The following is a 24,574-nucleotide window of genomic DNA, read 5'->3' as shown; positions in this document are numbered from 1 at the left end:
ATATCGTGATCTAGTAATTTTCAATCTATGTAATATCTCTTTAATCGCAAAAGGGACAATTTGAGCCCCTGTGCTGGGGGTAGAGCATAAGAAATACAATTGTGCTGGCTTGCGTGCTGGGAGGGGGCGAAGAGGAAGACTGCTACAAAGGTAAGGCCCCAAATGTGTAGGTATTTCTCCATTGGACACTAACCTCCCACTTTGTATTAGTGTTTGAGATAAATGATTTATTGGGAACCAGCTACACCCTGAATCTGATATTTCTATTATGAAATTCTGGAGGACCCCAATATGGGCATATTTATATTTGGAACAAGCCCTGTGTTAGAAAGTCATGAGTTGGAGACAAGCGTCTGGGTGAATTTTCCACATTGTGTACAGAGTCCAGCTGGAAAATAAAATCACAAAATGAGTATAATATCAGAATACATCTTACCTGTGTATATTACAGAAAGGTAACTGTCAGTAATACAGTACATGACTGAAATGCCATTGTTTGTAGCCTGATGTTTGACTGATGCTAAAAAAGAAAGACACATGTAGTAAGGGAAAGAAATAAGAAAAGCCAACATCATTACTTAGAATGTATAGAGCGGTAGCACCCAAAATGTGCTAGGCTGTATATAAACACAGGGGAAGCCACAGACCTTGTAAATAAAGTATCATGGAAGGATCCTGTTTGAAGAGTTCTGTGTGTAATTTTATCTGTGATACTTTTATGGAAGAGTTCAGTTGAATGTCACCATATCCTTAACTAAGCAACATTAATTTTTTTTGGAGGGGGGCTGGGGAGGTGCATGTGTATCATTCTATCATGCATTTGCCTATAGTACAATAGAAGTTATGTAAACAGGCTTTCCTAAGTTTTGATTAATAAAATATGTGGGTCATTTCCACTTGATTCACACGATACTTGGCAGGAGATATTTTGTCTGATAGGAAGGAATTTTCAGGCATTTTATTTCCAGACAATATCCTTCTGTTTCTACTTTGTTTCAAGGGTTCTGTTCCTGGGTTTGCCATAGGTTTCGTGTGTGACTCGTGGGCAAGTCACTCCTGGAAGAATTTCAAAGGCACAAATGATGTGTATGTTCCTAACTCCTACTGAAAACCAAGTAAGAGTTAGTGAGTACCATCTGAACCTTTGAAAATGGACCCCTCCATCTCTCAGTGGGTATGTCTTAACTGCAATAAAACATCCATGGCTGGCCCAGATCAGCATCTTGCACTGCAGGGCTATAAAATTCCAGTGTAGATGTTTGGGGGACCTTCTCCCCTCTCAGAGCCTGGGCTCAAGCCAGAGCCTGAACATCTATACTGCAGCTTTATAGCCCCACAGTCTGAGCCCCACGAGCCTCAGTCAGCTGGCCTGGGCCCTGCAAGTGTTTTATTGTAATGTAGACATACTCTGAGTCTCAGGCAAGTCTACGCTACAAAATTAATTCAACCTAAGTTACTCTGATGTACAGCCATCGCAATAATTTAGTTGGTTTTAGACATTCACTCTTCATTTCCTTGTATTGGTGGCAGGGCTGGATTGAGGGACAGGCAACTATCTGGGGTGCTGGGCTTGGGGGGCTGTTTTTGTAATTAGCAACAAAAGGGAAAATAGAATGTTTGAAATAAAATGTTTCAGGTATTCCATATGTGGATTCATTTTTCACTAACCTCCTAGAATGTTCTGGACCTTTGTAGAATCTCATAGAATCATGGAATATCAGGGTTGGAAGGACCTCAGGAGGTCGTCTAGTCCAACCCCCTGCTCAAAGCAGGACCGATCCCCAATTAAATCATCCCAGCCAGGGCTTTGTCAAGCCTGACCTTAAAAACTTCTAAGGAAGGAGATTCCACCACCTCCCTAGGTAACGCATTCCAGTGTTTCACCACCCTCCTAGTGAAAAAGTTTTTCCTAATATCCAACCTAAATCTCCCCCACTGCAACCTGAGACCATTACTCCTTGTTCGGTCATCTGCTACCACAGAGAACAGTCTAGAGCCATCCTCTTTGGAACCCCCTTTCAAGTAGTTGAAAGCAGCTATCAAATCCCCTGTCATTCTTCTCTTCCGTAGACTAAACATCCCCAGTTCCCTCAGCCTCTCCTCATAAGTCATGTGTTCCAGTCCCCTAATCATTTTTGTTGCCCTCCGCTGGATGTTTTCCAATTTTTCCACATCCTTCTTGTAGTGTGGGGCCCAAAACTGGACACAGTACTCCAGATGCGGCCTCACCAGTGTCGAATAGAGGGGAACGATCACGTCCCTCGATCTGCTGGCAATGCCCCTACTTATACAGCCCAAAATGCCATTGGCCTTCTTGGCAACAAGGGCACACTGTTGACTTATATCCAGCTTCTCATCCACTGTAACCCCTAGGTCCTTTTCTGCAGAACTGCTGCCGAGCCGTTTGGTCCCTAGTCTGTAGCGGTGCATTGGATTCTTCCGTCCTAAGTGCAGGACTCTACACTTGTCCTTGTTGAACCTCATCAGATTTCTTTTGGCCCAATCCTCCAATTTGTCTAGGTACCTCTGTATCCTATCCCTACCCTCCAGCGTATCTGCCTCTCCTCCTAGTTTAGTGTCATCTGCAAACTTGCTGAGGGTGCAATCCACACCATCCTCCAGATCATTTATGAAGATATTGAACAAAACCGGCCCCAGGACCGACCTTTGGGGCACTCCACTTGATACCGGCTGCCAACTAGACATGGAACCATTGATCACTACCCATTGAGCCGACAATCTAGCCAGCTTTCTATCCACCTTATAGTCCATTCATCCAGCCCATACTTCTTTAACTTGCTGGCAAGAATGCTGTGGGAGACTGTGTCAAAAGCTTTGCTAAAGTCAAAGAACAACACGTCCACTGCTTTCCCTTCATCCACAGAACCAGTCATCTCGTCACAGAAGGCAATTAGATTAGTCAGGTATGACTTGCCCTTGGTGAATCCATGCTGACTGTTCCTGATCACTTTCCTCTCCTCTAAGTGCTTCAGAATTGATTCCCTGAGGACCTGCTCCATGATTTTTCCAGGGACTGAGGTGAGGCTGACTGGCCTGTAGTTCCCAGGATCCTCCTTGTTCCCTTTTTTAAAGATGGGCACTACATTAGCCTTTTTCCAGGTTCTCTTAGAACCTTCTAGACTTACTGAGAACTACATTTCCTTGAAGCTTCTAGAATGTTGTCCACCATGTCCTCGCAGGTGTATAGGAGACGGGGCGCTCCCAGTCAGTCAGTGAAATATATGAAAAAAGTGAAGTGAAGTGAGAGCCATGCTGCGATATTGTGAACCTTGTTTTATTGTGTACTTGTGAAAGTGTACTTTTGTTTTAAGACTTGAAGAGTGTAAGTAGTGACTAATAAAGAACATATTTAATGAGACGCCAGAGATATCTATTGAACCCTATCTATGCAACAATATCAAAAGAAATACTATTGCTTCTTATGCCATGCTTAACGTGTAATGTTTGATGACTTTCTAAGACTGCGGAACATAGACTTTTGCCCTCCCCAATACTGTGTTTTCCCCTGTAGAAAATAAAAGATCCCACTGAAAAAGCCTTCAGGAGCTCAGTATAGGAAGTTAAAAGCTCAACTGCAATCTAGTTTGCAACAAGGGGCAAATTTGATGGGAAAATGTCTGAAACAGAACAACATAGACTGCGCTTTAGGCAGCAATTGTCCCAGTGCATAAGAAATTGAGGAGTGAAGCGTAAATGATGGAAGTCCTGTTAGTAAGGAATTAGCAGATTTACTTGAAGATAAGGAATGGAAATATGAGCAAAGTGATGGAGAGTCATCCAGTTTTCCTGAAGGAACAAAGGAGAGTGATGATAAAGAAGAATGTGGCTCACATGAAAAGGAGAGTAATGACAAAGGAAAATCTGGCTTACTGAAAAGGAGAGAAATGATAAAGAAGAATCAGCCTTGCATGGTGACAGAAACAGCAGGGAGAAAAATTGCACACCACAAATCAATACATCAGATCCTGCTTCATGGGCAGCAATCCTAAACTCTGCCAATATTGATCGTACAATTTTGAACTGGCTGGGCAAAATTGAGGATACGACCCTTCCAGTAAATGCAAAGAAGCAACTCTTCTCAAAGTCATGCAGTGAAAGAGTGGTTGAGAATGGTGAGAAATTGAATTGGCATTGGCTAGTTTATTCGAAATCAACTGACAAAGTCTTCTGTTTTTGTTGCGAAGAATGTTTAGCAAGAATGCCAAATTGTTACTTGTGCTTTCTGGGTACAATTACTGGCATAACTTAGCTGATGCTCTCAAGTAACATGAAAAGTCACCAGGCTGTAAAATGGCCTGGAGATCGAGTCCAGGCTCAAGCTGAATAAATGCATAGATGCAGAAAACCAGCTCATTTTTAATGTAGAAACCCAGCATTGGCGGAACGTGCTCGAGCATCTGATCTCAGTCACCCTCTTCTTTGCAAAGAACAATTTGGCTTTCTGGGGCTCATTGGATAAGTTGTTCACTGAACATAATGGTAATTTCCTCGGTTTGGTACAGCCCCTTGGGAAATACGACAATGTCATATTGCATGAGCAACCATGCTGAGTAGTTTGTAAAGAAGCTATGGACCATTACTGCAGCAAAACAATTCAAAACGAATGGATTGACCCTATGGCAAGGAAGGTGCTTGATAACATATTATGTAGCTCAGCAAAGCAAAGTACTATGCCATAATAATGGACTGCACTCCCGACATTCGTCACAGTGAAAAGATATCATTTACAGTAAGATTTGTTGATGATGAGGATGACTGTATCCAAGTAAAGGAACACTTTATAAGTTTCCGGTCTGTGGATGACTCTACTGGAAAAGGCTCAAAACTGTTTATGAATGTTTTGAATGAGAATTAAATAAAGCTTCAGGACTGTTGTTGCCAAGGCCATGATTATGGTGTGAACATGAGGGAAGAAACAGTGGCATCCAGGCAAGTATCCTTGTGCTGAATCCAAGAGCTTTCTTCATGTCTTGTGGCTGCCATTACCTTAACCTGGTTGTGTCAGATGCAGCATCACCTTTAGATTCAGTATCTCTCTTCGGAGTACTACAAAGGATATACATCTCGTTTTCAGCATCAGCTATCAGGTGGAAGATCCTCATGGACAACGTTACAAATCCGACCATGATGCTGCTAAGAGACACTTGCTAGGAGAGCTGCATTGACAGTGTAAGGCCAGTGAGATAACAAGTGACTGAGGTTTATGATGCTCTGATGGAACTGTCTCAGTCAAGTAAAGCCTAGGCCGGAATCTGACACGAGGCTCAAAGCCTGGCAAACCAGATCACTGGCTTGAAATTTCTGGTCTCAACTGTGGTTTGGCACAATATCCCATTACAAGTAAACGTTGTAAGCAAGGTATTACAGACTCAGTCGATGGACATCACGACCACTAATACTTTAAGAAGCAGCCTTGATTTCGTTGTGGCCTACAGAGACAATGGAGTTGAAGATGCCATCAATGCTGCCAAAGAAATGGCAGAAAACTTAGGAGTTGAGCCTGTCTTCAAGGAAACTCGTATCATCAGAAGAAGAGACAGTTTGGGTACGAGGACAGAGATGAGGTGATGGGAAGCTTGGAAGAAAAATTCAAGAGGGAGCTTTTTCCTTGCTCGTTGACACTGCTCCAGTGTCCATTGAAGAAAGATTTGGACAAATGAAGCACCATGAAAAGATCTGGGGGGGGGTTGTATGACCTTAGTAAGCTGCCAGTGGACAGAAAAATACTCTTGAACAATTGTATGGACCTCACCGAATGCTGACACATGGGAAATGTTCAGATGTCAATGATAAAGACCTTTGCTTGTTGAACAACATCCATCACATTTTGTCACACAGGAAGCATCCTTCACTCTAAGTTCTCCAATTCATTCATGATGCAGAGCTGAAGGACACTTTTCCTAATGTGTGAATAGCTTTGAGGATTCTGTTCAGCCTGCTGATCACAGTCGTGAATGGTGAGCGCAGATTTTTGAAGCTCAGGCTCATTAAAATATATCTTTGATTGACAATGGCTGATGAGAGACTGATGTCACTTGCTATTTTATCGCTCAAAAATGCCATTGGCAAGCCTTTGGATCTGTCTGATGGTGTGCTTTGCTTCACGAGGGCAAAAGTGAGAAAAGCGACCTTTTGAACTAAAGGACTAGGGTTAACATTCTGAGACTGTCACCGACTGTAACACTATTTAATACTGGTCCACTGAATGGTGGTGCACAGTTCAATTTCTTGATGTTAGTACATTTCAGTTATTCTTCAAATTAAAAAGTTTCTATAGGCTTAGCAGAAATAACTTTTTTCTTTGCTTATGTAAGCAACGCAGTGTCGGCACTGACACTGTGTCGACCTAACTACATTGACTTAAATGCTACGGTGTCAGGGGCAGATTACATCAGTGGAAGCTACATTACAGAATTAGGCTGATGTAAACTGCGTTACGTTGACCTACCGCTGTAGTGTAGACCAGGCCTCAGTTGTCCACTTGTGAGAAGGGGGTAATCTAGGGTGACCAGACAGCAAATGTGAAAAATTGGGACAAGGGGTGGGGGGGTAATAGGAGCCTATATAAGAAAAAGACCCAAAAATGGGGACTGTCCCTATAAAATCGGGACATCTGGTCACCCTAGGATAATCCTTCCAGGCCTTTGTCTGTCTTGTCTATTTAGGCTGTCATCTGTTCTGGGAAGGGACTGTCTCTAATGATGTGTGTGTAGAGTGCCTAGCACAATGGGACCCTGCTCTTGGTTCGGAGCTACTATAATACACTTAACAAATAATAATCCTGCAAACATTTTAACATAAGAATAATTGTACTGACTCCAGTCATCTTACTGACTTCTACAGAACTATTGATTAAAAGAAGCATTTGTAAGATCGTGGCAACGTTTGTAGCTTTGTAAAGTCCTTTCTTCTGAATGCTGAAGTTCTGGGCCTCTCTACTTTTCCTCTTCATATGGAACACTTGCCTATGCATGGAAGTTACTAGGAGCTGACTAATTTTGATTCTTTGTATCTGTGAACACACAATAACAGTAAACAAACAAACCAAACAATGACATGGAAATTGGTGGATACCTGACTGAAAATATGAGGGTGATTGTGAACTACTTATCCTAAGTAATTTTTCATTGGTAGGCCCTTTCATACGAACAGAAAACGTGTACCTCCATCTCCTGGAAGAACTCAGCCTCCCTTACATCCTAAGGACTTGGAAGCCTCACCACTCCCTGAAATCTCTAAATATTCTGGCAGTACCTTCCATATAAACCAATAACCCCCTTGAAATTCATACCCTGAGTTTACTTCCATTTCATAGCATTCTTTCTGTCCAGTGCTCTCCAGAGAGGAATTTACTGCAACTCTCAGGCAACAACTGAGGGAAACTTCAACCCCCACCAATGCTATATAAGTGTAAGATGGAAAGAGATTGATGGAAGATAGCAAGAACCTATATTACACAAAATATATCTCTGTAGCTCATGAAAGCTTATGCTCAAATAAATTTGTTAGTCTCTAAGGTGCCACAAGTCCTCCTTTTCTTTTTGAAAATATATCTCTGTCACTTCCCATACATGGCAACTTTTATAGACACACCAATAACATATCTGCGCTAGTGGGACATCATAACTCGATAAGTAACACAACATATTCCAAATGTGCTCTCATGGATTCTCAGTGTGGACTTCATGGGTGACTTATTTCCGTGTTCGAAGAGAAAAGAGTTGAAAGAGACACAAGGTTTGTATCCTGGTCTAATGTGTGTTTAGGAATATGCACTCTTGAATAAGGATATTAGACAGCAAAAGCAAAGTGTGTCTTAGAATTCACAGGTCTCCAGATAACATCTCAGCTCCAGGCTGCTAGACTGTGAGCTGGTCTACACTTGAAAATTAGATTGACCTAGCTACATTCCTCAGAGCTGTGAACAATTTCTCAGCCTGAGTGCTGCAGGAAGATTAAACTAACCCCACAGTGTAGATGTGGCTAAGTTGATAGAAGAATCCTTCTGTCAACCTACGTTTCGCCTCTTGGAGATGGATTAACTACATGGATGGAAAACCTCGTCTGTCAATGTAGGAAGTGTCTACATTATGGTGCTACAGCACTGCAGCTGTGCCGTTGTAGCAGCTATAGTGTAGACATGCCCTGTGTCTATGTGCTTTTCTCAAACACTGTTCCAGTTGTTCTCTAGGTGTGAAAGCTCCCAGTCCTGAAGCCACTGTTCTCCATCACCATGCTATGGCTGTCCAGAAACATAAAAGGAGGCCTATTTCAATAACCAACTCTCTGAAACTCAAAGACTTCAAGTGTCCTGTATCAAAGCTCGAACAAGTTCAAAGGCACCTATTGCCCTCACCAATGCAATGAATGATGAACTAAGTCTTTCCACAATGGCTACTAACTCTTTCCACAGATTCAGATCCCGAGTTATTGATTTCAATAAAGTTATCAGTTTCATCACTCTTGACATCATTTTGTCATTCCCATGAGGCCAAGCGGAATGGCGGACATGAAACAGCCCCAACAAGCAACCATGTCAAATGATGGAGCCCTACTTATGTATGATAATGTGTCTGAATTTGTCCCCCGCGGAGTGAGGAATATGGAGATCACCTATAATTATGTGTTGAAATATGGTGTAAGCAGATAGTGAAGGTAAGTTCTGCTGTAAAATGATCTCCTTCCTGTTGAACAGAAATCAAGCTGTGCATTGCGGTAGCCTCTGGTCTTGAAGATTGCTAGCATTTACACATTCCTGTTGAAGGTCTAATTGACTTTAAATAGTGGATCAACTGGATCAATTGCTGTTGTGGGTAAGAGAAATGGAATAAATCAAACAGGTTTTACTTAGGATAGCAACATCCTGGCAGCAGTGCAATGAAAGTCCAAAGGGAAAATGACACTTTAAAAGACAAACACATTAATCACACTGACAGACAGCTGGGCTACATCTGTATTTTTGCAGGCATCAAAGGTACTGACTAGCGCTCAGATTCTGCAAGTGAAGGGTCAGAGGGCCTGGATTTTCTTCTGTGTTATTAATGTGCCCAAGATTTTCCAACTGTCTAGCGATTTGGGGTGCCCAACATAGGGTGCATTAAAGGGGTCTGATCTTCAAAAAGCAGCCTCCCTCTGAAAACCAGGCCCCTTTAAGGTGTCTCAGGCTGGGCATCCAAAAATGTAAACAACATAACAACTTTTTAAAATCTTGGCCACTGAGTGATCACTGTGACAGCTGGGAGAAAGATGGTGCATTCTGCAATGATGAATCCATCGGACTAGCGAGGTGAGTCACTTTATTAAACACTGAATCATCTGTTTACAAGTGGTGATGTGCCCTGATCTGGAAAGCGTTATGTTTTTTTCCTGTCGTGATTTTTTAATCACTTCACCATCAAGCACTGTATTTGCACTGACTAGTTAGGCCTCTGTTGTCACTACGTAATGAATCTCAGATTCACTGGAGAAAAAGTTCTGTTGCCAGGATTATGGCCTCAGTAAAGGGGATGGAATGGTGAGGTCAGGAATACACCTGCAGATTTTCTATGGCCGTATGTTTCTGCACTGTTCAGCATGTGGGATATTCTTGGCTTTCCAGAACCAGATAGTGGACTAGCAAAGAATGTGTCCACAGCTGCCTGGAGACTAGCTGTGGCGGAGGTCCATAAAGGGATGGACTGAAATTTCCAATTCTAGTTTCAACTGCTGAGCATTGTTTTCCTTTGCTAGCAATTTCTTTAATATGTATTACTATTTTTTCCACTGGATGGCAGCATAGTGAATGCATTTACAGCACCTCTTATTATGTCTGACTTAGAGGGACAATTTTAGTAAAGCTTCATGGCTGAGATAAAATTGGTTTTGGAGTATGGTGTTTGCCAACAACATTAGGGCTTAGCAAATTAGTCAGAGAGTCTTTAACTGTTAAATCACACAGTGAGCTCTCTTATAATGTTTAAATTTGGTAAAGGGCAGGTACAACAAAGTAACAAAGTCCCAGAGATGTTTAAATGTTCCCTGTGGCTTTGGATGCCTTTAAGCAAAACTAGGATACTAACCTACAGGTATCAAAGCACAGGAATGGCTAGCACTCCACCGTCAGCTCACCTTGTTGGGGATGACATGAGTCATGCACCCAAAAATATATAAGACCTGATTCTCCCCTGACCTAGCCAAAGCTCCTCTCAGAACCTTCTCATTATTGCTCTGACTCCCCCTGGCACTGGTGAGAACTGTCTGTCTGACCAGGGAGCAGGGCCAGATCTGATTCCCTCCAGAGCTTGTTGATGTTGTTCTTGAAGTGGCCATGAGAGGTCATTCTTCAGAGTAATTGTGAGGTGGGCTTTAGCCTTTGCCGGGAGTAAGTCTATGGGCCACCACTTTTGAATATGTCTCTCTCTATATAGGATGGAGCATACTTTCTCCTTGTTTTCTGCAAATACAGTAGAGAATACATCTCTTGTGTAAGCCCCTACTTTAGCTGTCATGCACTGTGCCTCTACGGGATGGTAGAAAATTTTTTGTTTGGGATTCCGTGGTAATTAAGAAAGTTTGTTATTTTTGTGGACTTCCGTCTGAACTGTTGCTGTAATTCAGCAAAATTTCTACATGAGGCTAAAGCAAAGGGCGGGCACATCTTGTGATCAAAACAAACAAATGCCTTTAGGAGCTATGTTGTCAGTGAAGCAGCTGCACATATGCACAGAACCTGCATGCTAAAAATGTTTGTGAAATATAGGGAAGAGGGGAAAAACAAGAATGAACAGCAGCTGCTTTGTCAAAATATTTATATTTCTTCAGTACTAAAAATAAGGAAAAGGTGACCAGTCCACATTCTGACCTTCATATTGTACTAATTTCAGCCAGTTAATTAAACACCTCACATAAGGATTATACATCAAGGGGTGGCCAGAAGCCCGAAGTAAGGAGTAGCATATAGTTGCATTGCCTCAATCAGGAACAAGCCAAAATGTGTGACACTACAATTAGTCCATGGTTCTCTTTTGCTCTATGGGGAAGTAACCTGCACCAGACCTTTACATGTATGGAGGAGGAGCTCAAAAATGGGAAGAGAGTAGTGCAGTGGGAGGCGGACAGTGGAGGTGAGCTGATCTGCACTCTGAACTCCTGAGAAGGAGCACCACAGGAGTCTTTGCTGCCTGAGGCCTGTCCACGGTGAGTTGACTGAGCCTACAGAGAAGGGACCTGTGAGACTCTGAAGGGCAGAGACTTTATCTCTGTGTTTAGTACTTTTCTTTACCCTGTGGGGAGAGGTGACTGGTAGGAAGTGATCCGGGGAGGAAACTGCATAGCATACTGGGTGCAGGATTTAGCTGCCTATCACTGGGCCCTGGATTGGAGCCTGGTGGAGAGGGTGGGCCTGGGTTTCCCTACTAACCCTTAAAGAGGATCAACGGCAGAGGGCTATCCCTGAATGGGGAACCTAACTGGGGGGAGAAAACCCTGGAGATAAAAGGGTCTGGGCAATGAGAACTTCACCCAAGGGGGAACCCTGAGGCCCCTGCTTAATCCTGGAAGCTCCCCCATTGATGGACTCCTTATACATACCCTGAAAGGGACAGATTTGACTATGTGACCTGGCCAGAGGACAGAGCTACTGGAAGGACAGAACCCCAGGCCAGATAGGCAGTAAGAAATTGGGATGGCCAGGAACCCTGCCACCCTGCTTCCCCACCTCCACCTGACCACAAGGTGCTGCTGGGGTGAGCATCCTCCTTCACATGGGCCTGTCAATGATTAGTGAGCATTTTAACCAATCACTCTGCAAACTTTTAAGTGCTACAACTCTGTGGCTTATGCTTTTGGTGCTAATTCTTTTTGTTACTTATTTACATTGCAGTAGCTCCCAAAGACCACAATCAGGATTAGAGCCCTCTGTGCTGGCAAACATAGGAAGCCACCATCCTTGCATCAAAGAATTTACAATTTCATTTGAGACAAAATGCAACAAGTGACTGTGATAAACGGTAAGAGGGAAGGGAGGGGGGAGGGAGGTAGAGAGTATCTATAGTGTTTATGTGGTTACATGTGGGCTAGCTATTTGTATGGTCTGATGTTTTTGGATCATTTAAAATATTGATTTCCTATTTTCCTCTGATGGGACCTCTGATAATTTGCTGATTTCTTGTAGGCATCACAGCAGAGGTGGGTCTTGAGATGTGATTTGAACCAGAAGAGCAGAGCTGGTTAAAAATTTCTCACTTTTGAAATTTCAATTATATTTTTCATTGAAAATTTGATTTTTGAGGTGGGGGAAACTCAGAAAATTTTCAAAGAACAAAAAAAATTTCAACAAAATAATTGGGGTTTTTCAATCCGTTTGGAGTGTGGTCCAAATTCTTTTAATCAACAAATGATGAAATTTCAATTAAAAAAATTTCTTTATTGTGTTTTTGACCAGCTCTAGAGGAAAAAGTGGCCTGTGGATTGTTTTGGGAGGAGAGTCCTAGATAAGGGGTGCCAGGGATAGAAGGCATCATGGGTAGAAACTGTGAAGATGGTTTTTGGATGGGTAAACCAACAGATACTCTGGGCTGGCATCATTCACAGACCAGAGAGTAGGTAGGGGGTAACGTGATAGAAGACAAGAGTGGATATATAGGGAGGAACAGAGGCCCTAATGGTATAAAAAAAGAAGCTTGAACTTGATGAAGTGGAAAACAGGGTGCCACATGAGGAATAATAGGGGTGATCCAGTCAGAGCAATAGGCAAAGAAGATCATCTTCAGAGCTGAACTGGAGCTTGCTGGGAATTTTCCAGTGGAATGATTTTCTGACTGAACATTCAGTTTCTGCAAAATTGAACTTTTCTGTGGAAAAATTTTAATTTTGCTGAAAATTTTCAATTTTCCTTTGGAAAAATTGAACCTAAATATTTTATTTTGGACTGGTTAAACCTAAATCAGAATATTTCATTTTATTAAAAATTACTTTAACTGCATTTCTCTAGGTTCATTGTTTTATGGGAGTTGTAGTGGGGTCCCCCATTGTCTCCTATGGGCTGGGCTCCCTTGATGACTAAATCTCCTATTGTGTAATCCAGACCTAGCTGACTCAGATTTGTGGGGCACTGAGGAGTCACATGGCTCTGGGTGCATCATGGGAGATGTAATCCTGCCAGAGTGACTGCTCTAATGCACTAGGCAGCTTGAGCAACTGGGTCTGCATTGAACTAAGGGAAAGATTGAACTACAAGTGCCATAAGGCAAGAGAAATGCAATTCAGTGTTGATTTGACTCAAAATGAAGCATTCAGATGAATTCAACAAACTGAAACAAAACAGTTTGATTTCAGGAATGTTAAAATGTTTCATTTTGATTGAAAATGTTGAAACTTTCCATTCTGACATATCAAGAATGGATATTTTTTTCTGAATTTTGGTTCTGTGAACATTTTTGAAATTTCAACTTCTTGTGCTGTTTTGAGACAAAAACCAAATGCTGAAATATCAGAATTTCCCATGAGAAATTGCAACTTTTGCTCAGCTTTAAGCTGTTCTAGAGGGGGCCAGTTTGGGTGTCTGGGAGGTTACAATAATGCAAGTGTAGGAGAGTTTTGTTGCTAAGCGTTTTGGTGGACAGAAATGAAAGACTCGGTTTTAGAAATGTTATAGAAGAAAAAGCATCAAATTTTAGACACAACCTGTATATTCCAATTTTTAGACACAACCTGAATATTCCAAACAAAGGAGAGGGAGCATTCAAAGATGGTCACCAGGTTGTGGGTCTGTTTAACAAAGAAGATGGTGGTGTCAAGAGTGATAGAGAATGAGGTAATGGAGAAGGCGTGTGAGGAAAGATAGGTGGTTCACGGACTAACTTTCATACAGATCAGATAGAACTTCAGTCTGGGATCTTCAATGAAGTCTAAAGGAGCCAGGTGCCCAAATCCCATTGAATTTCAGTGTGAGTTGGGTGTCTAACTCCCTTAGTCTCCCTTGAAAATCTCAGCTGCAGTTTTAACGTTTTGTCTGTAAACAACCAATAACATGGCAAAGTCTATGGAATGCAATGTATCTATTTTTTAGGTGAAGGACTGAGATAACCCTGCCTATCTATATTTGAATGTGTGGCTCTAGGAGGACCATAGGCCTGATTCTCCGTTACTGTGGGTGTAAACAGCTGTCCTTCTGATCTGACCCCATACTGCAATCTTTCCCCTTCTTCTCAGCGTATATTCCCTGAGAATCTTCTACCACTCTCTGGACTCTGTGGAAGGCAGCAGTTCTAAGATTCAGGGTGGGATGTTTGTTCTCCCCTGTGCACTGTTGCCCTCTGCTTCTTCAAACTGCAGGGAGCATGTTATAATAATACTCATGTACTGCTAGATATTTTTCTAGCACTGTACAAATATTAACTAATTAATACCCAGGACTCCTGTCTCCCATTCCACTAGACTCCAGTGGCCCCCAGGCAAGTCATTTAACCGACCTCGTCTTAGTGTCGCCATCTGTTATACGTTGTTTTTAATTGTGCTCTGAAAATTGAAGCAAATGGAACTAGAGCTAAGACATGCACAAATAGTTTGCACAAGATGATGGTAAGCTCTTTGTGAATCCCTTGTCAACCAGGTTACCTTTTAACCATTCATTCATGGGACTCAGCACTGTTAAACTGTGTGCAAGGAAGAGAGTGTTCATTTTTGCACACTGAGTGAGTTTCCCCAAGCTCTGTGTTGCTTGAAAGCTTGTCTCTCTCACCAACAGAAGTTGGTCCCATAAAGGGTATTATCTCATCCTCCTTACCGCTGTAATATCCTGGGACCGACACAGCTGCAACAACACTGCATATGGTTTGAACTGGATCAGTCTTCATTCTTTGAAATGGGGATAGAAGAAAAGAGGTTTCAAACTGTACTAGGTGGCAACATAGAGGCATAAGCAGCAGGAAAAGTGTCACTAAAGCAAGCAGATACAACTCTGAGCAGCCTACAAAAGGCTAAGACCTCAAAATCTTGCCATATAAAGGCATCATCTGTAGAGGGACCAACAACCCCATATCTCCATTTGCCTACTGCTAGGTCTCCTCTTTCATTCTGCAAGTCTCCTGTCTCCCTGTTCACTTGCAATAAGTTTGTAAACTCCAATCAGAGAAAGGAAAAACCAACATTCAACCAGCTTCCAGACATTCACTAACTTCAGAAGAACCTGATCCAATCTTCCCACATACCCAGTGGATGAACTGTCTGCGTCCCATCTCCTCAATTGCCCCTTCTCTTTCCTCCAGGCAGTCTGTAGGTCTGGAGCCAATTCCTTCCAGGGTTACTAGAGGCAGATCCTCCCTCTCCTAGGGAGGCAGATCTCTGAAGTCAGCTTCCTCCCTGTTCCCCTCCTGATCATTCTTTTCATCTGGAAGTCCCTCCTTCCAGCCTTGACATTCCTGGCTGGTGTTGTGGGGGCAGATCCATCTGTAGGCCAGACCAGTCACCACTTCTTTCCTTAACCCAGAGTGCAGTTTGTACATCAGAACCAGAATGAACCCAGCTTGCCTTTGCGATCTCATGAGTTGACAGAAAATTTTTTTTTATTATACATTTTGTGAAAAATTGTCTTGGAAATCATGGAGACGCAATAGGGCCGCTATCTTGCAAAGACGCGTACATGTTTGACCTGCTGCAGTTCCAGGGATGTCTCACACAGTTGTGCATGCACATATGACTTTGCAGGACTGGGGCCTGAGGCACTAAGCAGAAGTGCTTATAGGATCTGTAGACAGTCATTTGAAAATGTACTTCATAACCTCTACCTCGACCAGAAATAAAAAAGAATCAAACAAAACAATAGGAATGCATAAAACAAGATTACATTACTGCATAGGATGTGTTTTTCTGGGGTCTTTGGAGGTACTTCATCCAGCTCTTTTGTGTTATTTCAACACTATTCCATGGCTTCATCCTCCTGCCAAACTATTACATTCAAACAAAGGCTCTTAAATGGCATCAGATCAAAACTGGGTCATGCGAGTAAGAGAAATTATTTCTAAAAGATCCCCACCATCTTCCTGTTTTTCCCATCTCATTTTATGGGTTGTTTTGATTTGCTGTTTTGTTTTGCTGTTTTGTAAGATTTTTTTCTTACAATACTTGCATAGAATCTTTGGAGAAATTAGATATTCTGGAAGCCTAAAGGCTCTTTCACTATCTAAACACAACTTGAACTATTTCAAGCAAATCCCTCTTGTCCTAGAAGCGCGGCCATGGTTGGGTGTCCCCCCCCCATTTTAAATTGTGGAAACGATTAGACATTGTGTGGCACACATCAAGCAAACTAGGTTTTGATTACTTATGCACATTTATAACCCATACTTCCCTAGCTAGCTTTCTGCCATCCAAACTTAGTTCACTCATTGAGCTGAGATATCTTTCCAGTTTGACTCCTGATCACAGTACCTAACTGCTTAATTGCAGCCATCTAAGTCAGAGGTTTGTTAATAGTAATAACCATAATAAAATTTGCCATACCTAGTTAAATATTAGGTATATGATAGAGTTAAGAAAACCTAATGCAATATACATCTTCAGAGATCTATAACTGAATCCAGCTTGTATTTGAATACCAAATTATCTGCTGATTATTATGCATAGTTTAGCAGTGTAACAAAAACATGATGTTGCAGTCATGCTGTGCATGCTGTAGTTAGATTTCCTTGTTTACAGTAACAGCTGTAAACACAGTCTAACTCAGGCTTGATTTGAAAGCAGATTTCCCATTGTTTCATGCATTTACCATGTTGTGAAAGCTAGAATTTCAGAATTTTTCGCACATGCTTATTGATTACGTCTCAGAACAGCCTGCACTGGTACAGATACTTTTATAATGCCACAGTTTCAGGGCTATAGTTAACAAAGGACCAATTTTCCATTCCCATTATAAATACAGACAATTTTGCAAACATTTGCTGTATAACCCACCATTTAAGGCCTTGAATTCAATGGGATAACTTATGTGCATAAAGTTAAACACATGCGTAAATGCTTTGCTGGATCAGGGTTTTAATCTGCGTCTATCCATTTGATTGTACAGGTTGTCAGACCAATTTCTTCCATCAAAGTGATTTAAATAAGACAGCCTAGAAGACTGACCCAAAAAAAGACTTTTTGATTTAATCTCTTTTTTACCCTTTTAAAAAACATTTTCATTGAAAAAGTAACTGTTTTTTTAAATTAATACTGTGCCTGCATAAATTACTTTGTGCTTTTCTCTGCTATTGAAAAAAATATAAAAAGTCTTGTTATTTTAATATGAAAGGTAGGGAAAGGGCATACACCCTGGCTATCTTTTATAAGGTTTCTGCCATTTAAAAACACAACAATATATTCTGCTGAAGTGGTAATGAGTCTATTGATTTGGGCAAGATCCTCAGGTCCATTAACTCTGCTGTGTGCCACACCAGCTATGCAAAGCAGTCCTAATGCTAGTTTAGCCAGGCACTTGAGGATTCCCCAGTAAAGAAAAATTTCTGAGTAGCATAGAACCGCCATAGTGGCTGCTTGTTTCAAACCCTCCCAGCCACTGGTCAGAGAAAAGAGGGTGTAGCTTGGAGGTATTTATGGCCCAGCAATCCCTGACTGCCAGAACAGCCAGAGCAGCCCATGGCATCACAGAGCACTCTAAAGCTGCTCCAATTTACAATAGGGATGAGTCTGGGAGCCAAATGGCCCCTGGATGGGGGAGTGCACAAGGGCGGATAGACCCTCATTTTCACATTCCCCTTTTGAGTGAGTCCTGCAGCTCAGGTTCTTCGCCGTTGGGTCAGGATTTAGCATTTAACCCTTCCCAATACTTTATTGTCTGTGTCTGGAAGAGGTAAGTGTTTTCATGCTGCCTTTCTTTGCCACAGTACCTGAAGTCCAGGGAAATTCTGGCTCTTCCTATTCCTTGAGATAGCCTACACATGTTGTACAAATAGACTGTACATCATACAAGATCTGAGGAACAGCTTTAATCAGCCACTTCTTGGACATACAGGTAGGTTGAGTAACCTTCAGTCCTATGTATGCAGGTGACCCCAAGGGAGAAGGAGCTAGTCTTTTCCAGGCTCAGGCTTCATACAGGGAGAAGGTGCCATGTTTTCAGTCATGTTTCAGAGTGAAACTATACTTTAAAGTGATGAGCAAACTACAGACTGTCCGGAAATTTAATGAGGTTAAACATTCCAAAGTTCAAATAAATAAAGTCCTTCTTGCATCACTCCCCATTTCTACCTCATATAGGCCCTTCTTAGGTGTTTACCTGGCCCAGACCTTCTCCCTCTAGACTGCCACTAAAGTCAGCTGCTCAATGATAAGAGAACTAGTGGTAGGAAGGTTGATCTATTTGATAGGGCAACTGAGTGGAACACAGCAGACCTGAGTTCAATTCCTGGCTCAACCACAGACTTCCTGTTTGACCTTGGGCAAGTCACTTAATCTGCACTGTGTCTCTGTTCCCCGTTGATGAAACGGAGATAGTACTTACTTAATCCATTCATGATTTTAAGGCACTCAGATACTATAGTGATGAAAGAGACCCTTATTTGAAGGTTATTCTTTCTAGTTCTTTTCCTCCTGTCTACCCATCTCCATCTACTTTGCTCTAAAAATGTTTATGGCTGCAGGAATTATTGGGAGATCAAACTAGGTGATCATAGCTGTCCTTTCTGGCTTTAAAATCTGTGAACTCTTTCCTGCAATGAAAAAAGTGTCCCTGATCTCCATTTCCATTGTCACCTTTTTCTGGGGGTTGGCCTGCACTTGGTTTTTGCACCAAATTGATAGAAAAACTGCGAGTGTGGATGCGGTTATACTGATCAAAATATGATTATATCAGCATAAATACTTTCAGTAAATTTACCTAAGCAAACTATACTGATAGAAACACCTTTATATTGATATAACTGCATCTACATTAGAGGCTGCACCCAAGTTTACCATATTGGTATAAAAATTATGTGTAGACAAGTCCTGATCTGATCCTAGGTTCTTGGGTTCAAACGTCTAGAACAAGGTACACATAAGATATTATTTGCATTATTGTCGTGGATCAGGATTCCAGTGTGCTAGATGCTGTACAAACACAGGCCCAAAAGCTGGTCCCTGGCCTAAAGCACTTACAGTCGAAGTAATTGCCACAATGCAGTAAGGACATTTCAAAATGGCCAGTTGCGTGGCTAAGTGGTCATTTGCATGTGCACCTACAACAGCTGTGCACCCAAATGAGGTTCCCCAAATCCTGGCTTTTGTGTGGGTTTGTAGGATGCTCTGTAGTTGGATATTTTTCTTTATAGTCTTCCCAGTCTTACCTATTTCCGGCTTCCTGGTTTTATTCCAGGCTGTCTATAGCATGTGGGTATTCTATTCACAAGTGTTTCAATTCTGTGTTAACACAATGTGCATGGTATGGGCTTTGTTCATAACAGTTGATTTTCATTTGACATCTGAGTAGCTTTTTACGTGAATAGATTAATTATAGCACTCAAAGTAGGTTCTCAATGGTTAAGGTTTTAACGAGGTTTCCATATTAATCCAGATTTTGCATATACATCCCCAACCCACAGAAAAAAGCATTTCTGAGTCCAAACTGGCAAGTGAGGGGAAAAGGAAGGAGATATTTTTTTGGCCTAGATTTTAGATACAGTTTTATTCAAAGCCTTCTAGATCCCCCCTCCTTTCCTCAGCTCTTTCAGTTGCTCAGAATCATTTTTTAATTCCTTGGGGGCTGAAAATGTCTTTGTTTGGTCTTTCTCAGTCCAAGGGAGGGGGTGGTGGTTATTATTATTTTAAACTTCAAAGGGCAGGCATATTTCCCCTCCTATTGTGATGTCATTTTGTGTCCACATAACTTACAAATGGCAAAAGGTAGAAACTTCAAACTTATTTCCAATTTGCACTGATGTAAGTGAGAGGAGAATCAAGCCCATAAGAATTAAGGGCTGGATTCTAATATCCTGACTTAATCTATCACATTGATTTCAGTGGCAGTAATCCTAGAGTAAGGTGTTAGTCAGCAAACGTAAGGGCATCTGAGTCTGGCCTTAAGAAAAATAGAAAGACTTATTAAGTGTATTAGGTTAATAAAAGAACTCTTACAGGAAAGAGAGGGTAAGTGTGATGAACTGATTAAACAGAAAGTGGCACCAGTTCTAGTATTTTGGTAAGCCAGCAAGACAACTTGTCATTGTCTTCTTCCCAAACATAACACACTCCTGTTGCCCGTGATCACACCACTATGCATGGGGTAGCCTTGATGATTTTTTGGAGTGCTTGTGATAGGATTCTTTGGCCTACAGCCCAGTCTCTGTTGATTTATTTTTGACAGAGCATTCTGGGGGAATTATAAGGGTCCCCCTCAGTTTCCTGCTGCAAAACTTCAGCTTAGTTGTCTGTGTTGTGATCTAGGCACAGTAGCAACATTTCCCCCCCCAATGAACAACGGTCCGAGTAAATTGTGGATCTCCTGGGCCCAGCGCCATAGGCAGTTTTGTGTGTACATTCTGGTACCATTCAGCACACATAGTGCGTTACAAACATGATTTCTCATCACAAACACATGGCTGCTACCAGGACCAGCACCCAGGAGGGTAGGAAGTATTGGTTTACCTGTCTGTAAAATGGGGGTACAAAGGAAGAAAGGTAAGGGTATGTCTGTACAGCCTGCAGGAGTGAGCCTCCCAGCTGGGTTGATAGACTTGGGTTAGTAGGACTTGCACTAGTGCTCTAAACATAGCTGTGTAGACAGCACTGTGATGTTATGACTAGGGCTGGATCTTGGGCTCTGGGCTCCGAAGCCTGAGCTCCAGCCCACAGCGCAACTTCAAAACGCTGTCTCTACATCTATTTTTAGAGTGCTAGGATGAACTCTGCTAGCCCCAGTTTGTTGCTCACTCCCACAAGTTGTGTAGACATACCCTAGTGACTTGACCAAGGCCACAAACAGAGTCTGTGTCAGAGTTGGGATTGGAATGCAGGAGTCTCTGGTCTAGTGACCCAGGGCTGAGATCCAAACTGCCTCTTCTGACATCTTAGCTGTAGGTGTTTGCTTAAGAAGAAGCTTGCAGCAGCCCTAGCATTCTTGGCTGCTGCCTGAGCTGGATTACCCCAAAGCTGCGAATTGAAATGGGACCGTCCAAAAAGTGAAGATGATGGTTTGCGCAGACTTCATTGGCCAGCTCTCAGCTACTTTAGAGGGACTGTTAATAACCTTTGGTCTTTAGCAAGAGACCAGCTTTCAGTCAGGGTAATCGGCTTACATCCATATTAAATTAGTTTACAAGAATAAAGCTAGAAACTTTTCAAAAGAATGGAAGCCAAGTTTCTCCTTTACATTTATAGCTCCTGAAAGTCCTTCCATAGCTTAAAAAAGGCCTTATATCTCTTGTATTGCTAACAAAATGTCTACACTCATTCCATGCATACTGAAACTTCTTAGCAACTGCCTATTTGAATTACTTTATAAAGTAGTGTGTCAATTTGAAAATCATTAGGTATTCCTACCAGGAGTCAAAGACCACATTCAGAGTGGATTACATGCACATTTCTTAAAAGTGTTAATGTGCTAATCTGCTGGTTACTTGATCCAGGCAAAATGCCATGATATTCCACATGAACAAAATACCATGGTTCTTGGAGATTTCATATAAATATTACCCACTGTGTTTCCACATTTGAGGTGGGATACTTGTCTATTAAAATCAACAAGACAGAACTGCTATCTGGATATAAGCAATATTATTGTATTTATTAACGTCAGATAAAACTTCTTTCTAATAAAAATCCTTGCAAATAAGGAACAGAATATTAATCTGATTTGTCATGTATTCGATGTAAGTATCTCAGATACGCCCTGAAGCAATAAAAGCACATTATACAGCCCGCTTTACCATTGTGACCAATAACGAGGACTTACTGTACTCGTAGTCCAAAACCAAAACAGAGCATGGGAGGCACTATGACTATTACAACACATGGCAAGCCAGGGTATTGATTCACAATGAATAAGACCTCTCATTTACTAAGAGCTCATTCTTTATGAAAGCTTCCAGATTATAGAGTACTCCTGATGCCATTAAAGGGAAAAATTACTTATTGAAGCACTGATGTAGGTCTGTGCCACACAAACTCTAGGCACATTGTGATTTTTAGATGTGCAGCATGTATCCTGCATTTCTTGTGATGGCAGCTTGTGTATAAATGTATTCTTTTAAATATTAGGGCTGGATGAACTGAGCTGGATAAAAATAAGAATTGGCCTGATCCTCACCCCAGTATGTGAACTGCCCCAAACACTTTTTGTTTGTTAAGTTTTGCACATCTGTGTTCTTCCTGGGGATTGCCACCATCAGAATCACAGATACCAAAGACAAAGAAAGAGGTCTCACTCATTTCTCAAGCAGAAGTCCCATTCACTCTCTGAGGAAACAGAGCAGGGTCAGGCCCAGAGTTTGGACTTTATCACTTAGCTGTAATAAATTCCTAACTCAGAGAAGACACAGAAATACACAACATAACAGTGCAAAATCCTGGAGGCCTCACACAGGCCTGCAAGAGCCAAAATTCAGAAGAAATGCCACAATTCTATGGCAGAGTGATATAATGAGGAGCCTGCATAGGGGGACGCCATGGCTGCGATCCTTGGCTCATTACAGAGGAAGCGACTGTGTGGGGTCTAGGAGTGTGGCCAGTGAGTCTGTGCAAACTACATGTCCACATGGCCAAAACCCTGCATTGCGTGGTATGGCAGGCCTTTCTGCTGCTTCTCTTAACAGTGGCTGTGACACCAACACTCTTGGTGCAAAAATTTGTCCCAGGATTTGCTGCATGTGCAAGGATTTGGCCCTGACTGTGTAAAACTTTCCATGCTGTAGTCCATAAAAGAGAATGCAAAGGCTTTTATACACTTGCAAAGCCACTTTGAGTGTACTTGTCTTTGAAGGGTCTGATGCACAGGACTGCTGGCAAGAAAATAAAACTTTATTTCCTACTCCCAGGCATATGATTAGGGGGACTCAGCCCCATATTCCTTTCATATGACACTGTTCAGTGTCAACTGACTTCATTGGCTACTATTTTTTGACACGCCACTTAAATCCTGTTTTGAGGGCTTATGTGGGACATATGTGATTCACCTGCCTTGGGCTGATCTTCTGCACAAGGGTGAATTTCACTCTGTATGTGTGCCATGAATTTGCATTCGCATTAGCAGGAATATGACATAAAAAGAGAATATACCATATGTCTTTGTATTCACAGGTATAGAAACGTGGGATGAGCCATAAACCAGCCCTAAATCTTTGCTACAAACCCTGCTGCAGTTGAACGTTAGTGAGTAGGTTTTTGTTCAGCACTTAACGCCTGGTGCTGTCTGTTTGCTGGTGCTTAGTAATTTGGACTATGTTAATGTGAACTAGGTACCTTTCCAGCACGCTAGCAGGGTCTACATGGGGCAGTTAGAGAGGAGCACATTAGAGCGCTTTAAAAATGGCACCATTTGGCATGCTTTGCCCCACCATATAGTCAAGCCCATAGGCTCAATGAGAGTAAATGAGACTTAGGCTCCTAAGCCAGGTATGTGTTGCAATACCTGAACACCTTTAAAAATCTGGGCCTACATCTGTCAGGATAGCACCTTTCATAAGCACTAAATGCATGCTGACATATTTAAAAAATATAGAAGTTAGCTATTGGTTTACATATGGAAGGAGTCACTTTTATACATCTTTTTTTTAATTACAAAAGACTCTTATTCCCATAGATTCATATACTGTAGTGAGAGAAAACAATACCCTCTTGGTATTCATTCTTCACCTCATACTCTGTGGGCCAGCAGGTTTTTGGGTATTTAAAAATATCTTTAACCGAGATGATCTGAAAATGTTGCATCGTGTGAAAAATTGAATTAGAAAAACTTAAATGTAAACAACTGCTGCACTCAATCAAACTACAATAGGACAAAACATCCAAATCTCATGACACTGTGGTAAGCATTGTATTTTTGTTCCTTGCATTACTGCTGATGTCTTTATGTAGATATTTTAATTGGCTTCCTCTGTCTGCCAGAGGCATTCCGTGATGCCATGATAATAAATGTGATGAGTGATTTCTTCTATTCTGCCTGATCAACAAAGCATGCCACGGTGATGGTAAATTGTCATAAACAGTGGTTTATGTCATCACTAAATAAGTCAAGCAGGAGGAGGCTATGCTATAAGATCTATACAGATTTCCTTAAATGAATACAAGAACATCCATCAAAACCTGTCAGCAATTTAAAAAAGTGTTTCTATGAATGTTGTTTCACTCATATTTATCTCTGGGTAGCTGGATCTCTGGTTTTATTTTAAAAAGATGCCATGGGGGTGGAATGGGCTGGGGACAAACATAGTTTTAAAGTTCTCTACTATGTGTGGGTGGTTCTTTGAGTTATCAAAAACTCTGTTGAGATCCAAATGAGAGAAAATTATGAAGTTTTCACATAAGTATTACTCTTACCGATGCCATTCCCTGCAGTCATCTAGTATTTAATTTCAGTTCCTAGGGCTCTCAAATCAGGTTACTGATA

The 24,574-nt window shown here is 41.7% G+C and overlaps 1 long non-coding RNA gene across 1 annotated transcript in view; it reads left to right on the top strand.

The window, feature by feature from the left end:
• LOC141983891 (uncharacterized) overlaps nucleotides 1-23,628 on the top strand; it is a 40,474-nt gene extending 16,846 nt beyond the window's left edge. Inside the window, exons 3-6 of the long non-coding RNA XR_012638559.1 lie at nucleotides 11,041-11,196; nucleotides 11,882-12,008; nucleotides 17,880-18,007; nucleotides 23,266-23,628. This is a non-coding gene — a long non-coding RNA (uncharacterized LOC141983891). The remainder of the gene's footprint in view (nucleotides 1-11,040; nucleotides 11,197-11,881; nucleotides 12,009-17,879; nucleotides 18,008-23,265) is intronic.
• Nucleotides 23,629-24,574: the final 946 nt, after the last annotated feature.

Source organism: Natator depressus, chromosome 3, assembly GCF_965152275.1.
Source record: "Natator depressus isolate rNatDep1 chromosome 3, rNatDep2.hap1, whole genome shotgun sequence".
Lineage (NCBI taxonomy): Eukaryota > Metazoa > Chordata > Testudines > Cheloniidae > Natator > Natator depressus.
The sequence above is the reverse complement of the archived record's forward strand: the minus strand, read 5'-3'. Positions and strand labels throughout refer to the sequence as shown.